A 7,500-nucleotide genomic window follows, 5' to 3' on the forward strand; every position below is an offset into this window, starting at 1 on the left:
TAAGAAAATTAGTTCATTTTTCTTGAAAACGTCTGAAAATATGTAACAATTAATTAATTGTTTCTATTGGAACTACCCAAGACTCGTAGATCTTTCATATTCAGGAAAAAAATACCTTAAAAAATACCGTAGAATATATGAGTTCCTCTGGTATTAGAAATCCTGTTTATTTCAAAACTTTTGGTTCCGAATTTTTAAAATTTCCTAAGCTTAAAGATTTCTTATAGAGAAAAGTAAATCTAATTACATTGACCACATGACATGTATTATCAATATGCGAAAGCCTCCCTTTTTATAAGAACAAGCCATAAAACATAAACGATAATTTCGAATGCAGCTATAATCACTACACAATGTAGTTCCGCGAGAAAGATGATAATGTTGGTAGGAGTCCAATTAAAAGAGAAAGCATCATCCAATGATATTATGCCCAGAATGACCTCCACATTACCTTTAAGTACTTAATAATTCCATAAGATATCAAGGAGTAATTTTTCTACTTGTCAAAGCTCAGGTCAGCATACATCTCCCTTCTTGTCAAATCCTTATTCTTGCTCCACCATCGTTGAGAATTTCTCGTATTAAGGGAGCTATTAACACGGACTAACCAGAGGTAACCTTAATTTAAATATATATAATATATTTAAGGGCACATTTTACTCTCATTCATGTTACACGAATGATGTAACTTTAGTTACCTGTAGTTTTATGTATAAGTTGATTTGATACCCTAAAGTATTTCACTCTTCACTAAACGTCTATTAATATTAAAAAATGGAGAAGTGATGCTGCTTTCCTTCATGAATTAAGAACTGTTATCGGGAAAAGTAATACATTAAAGGATTATGTTCAATATAATGCGGAAATTATCCGAGATGCCCTTACGACTTTCCGCCAAAAGCAAAAGACTTTTGAAAAGAAAACAGTCAAATCCTCTGAAAGAAAACGGAGATATACACACATTTCAATGAACTCTCCCTAAGGTTTTCAACTTCCTTTGTTATTCTATTTTATTTTTTCACCAGCCGTCCTGCATGCCGAGAAGAAAAGGATGGAGAGATCAGACAACAGCCAAACGTTACCGAAAGTCGACATTATAATCAAATATAAGTCGACCTTCACAAATATGCACATAGGAGAAAAAAAAAAATCAGGAAACATATTGCCAAAAGAAATGTAAATCTACATAATCCGATTCTCAAGTGAAATATATCACTGAGAACAAAATTAAGAAAACTAAATAATTACCGTTTAACGTCAGGCAATAGGCACCCTTAGGCGTTCTCAAATTCCGTATAAATCCAAGTGCATAAAAAGGTTACTGTACAGTCCCTATTTTACAAAGGATTTAGCTTGAGGCCAAAACTGCCATTGTTAATGGTGGACCCCACAAAACCATGTGAGGAAAAAGCATCAAGTCAACATCACAACGGGGAACCTCGAGAAGAACCCAAAAACAGTAGCTACCACTCAAAGTTTTAGTCATAAAAGAACTAAGCTTTACAATTACTACCTAGGCCCAAGACGTGCAAGCTCTAGCAAGTATAAGGCGGTCCACAGCCAATGAGAACGTAATATCTCCCTGTATAACGCAGCTGTGTCCTTTCGTAATTGACAAACTCTTCCACTTTTAGAGAAACAGATTTCCCCAAAAGCTGAGTGTAAATATGAGCTCTCCCACTCTGAAACAAAATCTAGCTACCCCGAATAGCCACCTCTTAGGTTAGATACAGTATTCTTCTTATAAATATTCATACCTACTTTGAGTCCTTAAATGCCAGACTTCGTAAAATTTAACATTGCTACCTCTTAATCATCAAGCCACCTTCTAAGAAGTTGTTGCCAGACTTCAACAATTAAATTTATCATAAAGAAATATAAATGATCACTAAGAAACTTTGTAATAGAAACTTATTCATCACATTCAACTAATTATGCATAGAAGAATATACAAAAAAAAAGGATATAACGCAATTATGTATCATATATATATATATATATATATATATACATATATATATATATATATATATGTATATATATATATATATATATATACATACATGTGTATATATATATATATATATATATATATATGTATATGTGCGTGTGTGTGTGTGTGTGTGTGTATGACATATATACACGCACACACATGCGCACACACACACACACACACACACACACACACACACACACACACACACACACACACACACACACACACACACACACACACACACACACACACACACACACACACACACACACACACACCACACACACACACATATATATATATATATATATATATATATAACATATATAAATATATATATATGTATATATATGTACATATCATATATATAGATATATAGATATATATGTATATATATATATGTGTGTGTGTGTGTGTGTGTGTGTGTGTGTGTGTGTGTGTGTATAGTAGCAGAGTTTGAGAAGGTGCATGAAAGAAGGAAGCCGAAGATAAATGTGGGCAAAAGTAAGGTGATGAGATGTACAAGGGGAGAGAGACATCAGTTTGAAGGTGAGCATTGGGAGAGAGTCTGGAGGAAGGGGATAGTTTTAGATACTTGGGTGCGAATGTGGCAGGAAAGGGAGAAGTGGAGGTGGAGGTAGAATGTAGATTGAGAGAAGCGAGTAAATGCCTTGGTGGATTAAAAAGTGTAATGAGAAATAGACATCTGGGAATGGATGCAAAGAGGAGGTTATATGAAAGAGTCATTATGCCGACAGCACTGTACGGGGCAAAAACATAGAATATAAGAAAGGAAGAGAGAAGGAGTTTGAATGTGTTTGAGATGAAGTGTCTGAGAGGTGTGATGGGGGTTACTAGGCTAGATAAAGTGAGAAATGAGGAGATGAGGAGGAGAACAGGGGTGGAAAGGGAGCTGTGAGATAGGGTTGATGAAAGAGTATTGGGATGGTTTAGACACATGGAAAGAATGACTGAAGAAAAAATTGTAAAAGAGGTGTTGAAGGCAGAGGTGGAAGGAGTGAATATGAGGTGCCGTCCTAGGATGAGATGGATGGATGGGGTAAAAGGGACATTACAAAAGAGAGGAATGTCTATTGAGGTAGGACGGGAGAAGACAGAAGATAGGGGTGAATGGAAAAGGGTTGTGTATGGATGATGCTGTGATGCATGAGGGGGAGTGGGTGTGGGATGGGGGGTGAGGAAGTATGTATGAGAAAATTGACGCAGCCTGAGGGGATTTGTCCCTGTCGTCTCCTTTTCTGCACGAGGGGACGAAGAGGGGGTGGTCGCGGAATTTATAAAGCGGCCTTGCTGTGGATGTACTGTGTTTTGCGACACTGCTTCTGACCCAGGGCAGTGGACAGGATGCAGGGATGACCCGTCATCCAGGAGGTGCCAAGATGAGAGGGAGGGAGGAGGGTGGAGGGGAGTGGAATATGTAGGGGATGGAATGGGTGGGAGTGGTTTCTATGCCTTTTTCTTTTTGGCTACCCCCCCCCCGTGTAAGGGGGAAAAAGCCTTTGGTATATGTATGTATGTATGGTATAATGAGAAACAAGGAGGTGAGGAGGAGAGTGGGAGTGGAAAATAAGATGGCAGATAGGGATGATGAAGGATTATTTGGGTAGTTTGAACACATGGAAAGAACGAATGATGAAAGATTAGTAGAAGACATGTGGAAGGCAGAGGTGAAGGGAGTGACCATAAGGGGATGACCGAGGATGAGATGGATGGAGGTGAAGGTGGTGTTGAGTAAAGGGGTAATGCCTGTTGAGGAGGGAAAAGAGAAGGCAGGAGATAGTAATGAGTGGAGAGTGACTGTGTACATATGAAATTGCTTTACAAGCAAGGGAACGCCGTAGATGGGGTAGAGTGTAGAGGGTGCTTATATATGAATGATATTTTGACGCAATCCGAGCGGATTTCTCTCTCTTTTTCTACATGACGGGGACGGAGAGGGGGTGGGGGAGAGGTCGCCGATTAAGAGAGCGGTTTTACTGTGGATGTGCTGTGTCTTACTACATTGCTTCTGACCCAGGGCAGTGGACGAGAGATGCAGGGATGACCCGTTATCCATGAGGAGCTAAGAGGAAAAGGGGGAAAGGGTGGTGGATGGAAGTGGAATGGGTGGGAGTAGGTGCTTGCCGTTTGATTTGGCTACCTCTCTTATAAGGAGGAAAAGTTCTTAGTGTATATATATATATATATATATATATATATATATATATATATATATATATATATATATATATATATATATATTACATTGTAATATGTACGCATGATGTATTAAGTGTAGTATATTTACCTAATACAATGTTTAAGCATATGTAAGTAATATATAGATGTAATATAGTATATAGTGTATATGTATTAAGGGGGAGAGGGGATGGCGGAGTGGAATGAAGAAAGGGAGGAAAGGAAAATAATGGGGATGGAGGTCGCAAGACAGACGTAAAGTAAACGTTGAACAGATTACACCGAGATCGTTGAAGAAGAGGAGGAGGAGGAGGAGGAGGAGGAGGAGGAGGAGGAGGAAGAAGAAGAAGAAGAAGAAGAGGAGGAGGAGGAGGAGGAGGAGGAGGAGGAGGAGGAAGAGGACTGAATCGTAGTGATGTCTTTGCGAATAGCGGAAATTAGTATGAGTAGCCTTCGTGAGTAACGGAAATTAGTGGGTGTTAGAGGGGAAGGGAGAGCGATAGACAGAGAATAAGAGGGATGTGCATGGATATATAGAACGAGATAGAGAGAGAAAGTGAGCAATCGAGAAAAAGAGAATGAAAAAGAGAGAGATGGTTGGGTGAACTAAAATGATAGAGGTATTTTGTCAGTAATAAGCAGTGTTTCTGTTTCTTCTGGAAACCAGAAAAGCGAAGATGTAGCCAAAGACAATTTCAAGAAGTTGACAGAACGAAGGAATAGTACAAGTTAAAAATTATCAGTATCGCACTTTGACACGCTAAAGAGACTGATTGCATAAATCGTACACTTAATATCTCATAATGAGAGATAGATAGAGATAGATAGATAGATAGATAGAGAGAGAGAGAGAGAGAGAGAGAGAGAGAGAGAGAGAGAGAGAGAGAGAGAGAGAGAGAGAGAGAGAGAGAGAGAGAGAGAGAGAGAGAGAGAGCTGTGAATTTGACATGATTTGCACTGGAATGTGAATTGGAATGGGAATTCGGGATGGTTCGTAATTGACAGAGTAGGAATGAAGAGGAAGTCAGTAACAACCAGGAGTAGTATCATGTAGGATCCTGTAGGCATGATGCCATAGTTTATACATTTGTTTTTAAACAAGTTGTTTATTTATTTATTCATTCATTTATCCATTTATTTATTTATACATTTGTTTATTTGTATATATATTCATTTATTTATTTATTTATTCATTTATTTATCTATTTATCTATTCATTTATTTATTTATTTATTTATTTATTTATTTATCTATTTATCTATTTATTTATTTATTTATTTATTTATTTATTTATTTATTTATTCATTTAATTTTTTTTTTTTTTATTTATTTTTTTTTACTTATTTATTCATTCATTTATTTATTTATTTATTTACTTATTTATTTGTTCATTCATTTATATATTTATTTGTTTATTTAGTTATTTATTTATTTATTTATCTATATATCTATTTATTTACCTATTTATTTATTCATTTATTTATTTATTCATCTATTTATGTATCTATCTATCTATTCTATTAATTAATTAATTCTTTTTTTAACAAGGTATATAGCAAAATCTTGAATACCTAATCATCTTTGGCTGCATCCCTTTGGTTGGCGTTAGACAGAGCGGAATTTACAAACGATGCTAAATCTTTATTTGAGTACAATTTACTTTTATGTTCTAACTTCCTGTAGAAGTGAAGATAGTGGATAATTTATATTGTTCTTCAAGTTGAACCACCCATTCCGAACGCATCTCTACACACATCTGAATTATATATTTTTTAACTATATTACATCGTAATGGCTGGGGAAGGAGGTAAATGGTCTTCCCAAGCTATGACTAATGGTGTCGTAACTGCCTTGCATCATTCCTTCATACATACATATACCAAAGTTTTTTTTCCTCCTTACAAGGGAGGTAGCGAAAAAGAAAAAGGTATAAAAAACATTCCCAACCATTCCATCCCTAATACACTCCACTCCCCTCCACCCTCCACCCTCCACCCTCCACCCTCCCTCTTATCTTGGCACCTCCTGGATGACGGGTCATCCCTGCATCCCGTCCACTGCCCAGGGTCAGAAACAGTGTCGCAAGACATAGCACATGCACAGCAAGGCCGCTTCATTAAATCGGCGACCCCCCTCTCCGATGCAACTTTCCTGAATTATATAAAACTAAGAAAAACAATCGTGTTGAATCTAAAATTACTTTATTTTTTTCATAAGTAAATACATTTTCCTAAACACTATCTAGCTACTACGATTTCTCTTGTAATAGATATTAACAATTGAATGGCTTTTGGAGGAGATACTCATTTGGTCAGATTTAAAAAGATATATTCCTTTTGTCGTTGTTACAAACTTTCTAGGATATCAGCCTATATAAGTAATATATTATCTTAAATGATTAGAAGAACTTTATTGATAAACGTTGGTCTAATGTAAGACCAGTTTATTTCATATCTATTGTAAATTTAATCCAAGTCTACTGCTTGTTTCTGGTCTGGTCTTGTCTGAGTTATCATAAAAAACCAAACACTATTTGTATTGTGTCTGTTATTCTCAGAACTTTTGGTTAGTAGTTTTCGTAAGTAACTACTTCTTTCATATATATTCATGCCGCACTTCAATGCCTGAAAACTTTATTTTTATATATATATTTTTTCATATTTTCCGTTTGTCCCCCGTTAGTTTAAATCTTAGTTCGTGGTCAATACTTGGGCCTGTATACTTGAGCTTGTGAGGTCTTCCGTGTACTAAAAGGGTTCAAAGAAAACGAGGTTTAGATTGTGGACCCTGCCTTGTTAAGGAGATTTAGATATATATACTTACATACGCTCGTGATTGCGTGCGAGTGTGATGTGTTCGTTTTACGTGTTTTGTGTGTGTGTGAATGTGTGTTTGAGTGTGTGTGTGTGCGTGTGCTCCTGTGTGTGTGTGTGTGTGTGTGTGTGTGTGTGTGTGTGTGTGTGTGTGTGTGTGTGTGTGTGTGTGTGTGTGTGTGTGTGTGTGTGTGTGTGTGTGTGTGTGTGTGTGTGTGTGTGTGTGTGTGTGTGTGTGTGTGTGTGTGTGTGTGTGTGTGTGTGTGTGTGTGTGTGTGTGTGTGTGTGCGCCTGTGTGTGTGTATCTGTATGTATAGTTTGTATGCATGTGGTTGTGGTTGACGGTTTATCGTGTTTTTATGTGTGTGCCTGCATGCTTTGATTTACAGTACAGTTATCTTTATCGATCTCAGTATGAGCGTCTGTTTGACTCATAGTGTGAATGTATGCGTATTATAGCACACATGTGATAAAAATTTGAACAACAATACT

Source organism: Oratosquilla oratoria, chromosome 15 (assembly GCF_046742065.1).
Source record: "Oratosquilla oratoria isolate Oo_2021 chromosome 15, ASM4674206v1, whole genome shotgun sequence".
Classification (NCBI taxonomy): Eukaryota; Metazoa; Arthropoda; class Malacostraca; order Stomatopoda; family Squillidae; genus Oratosquilla; species Oratosquilla oratoria.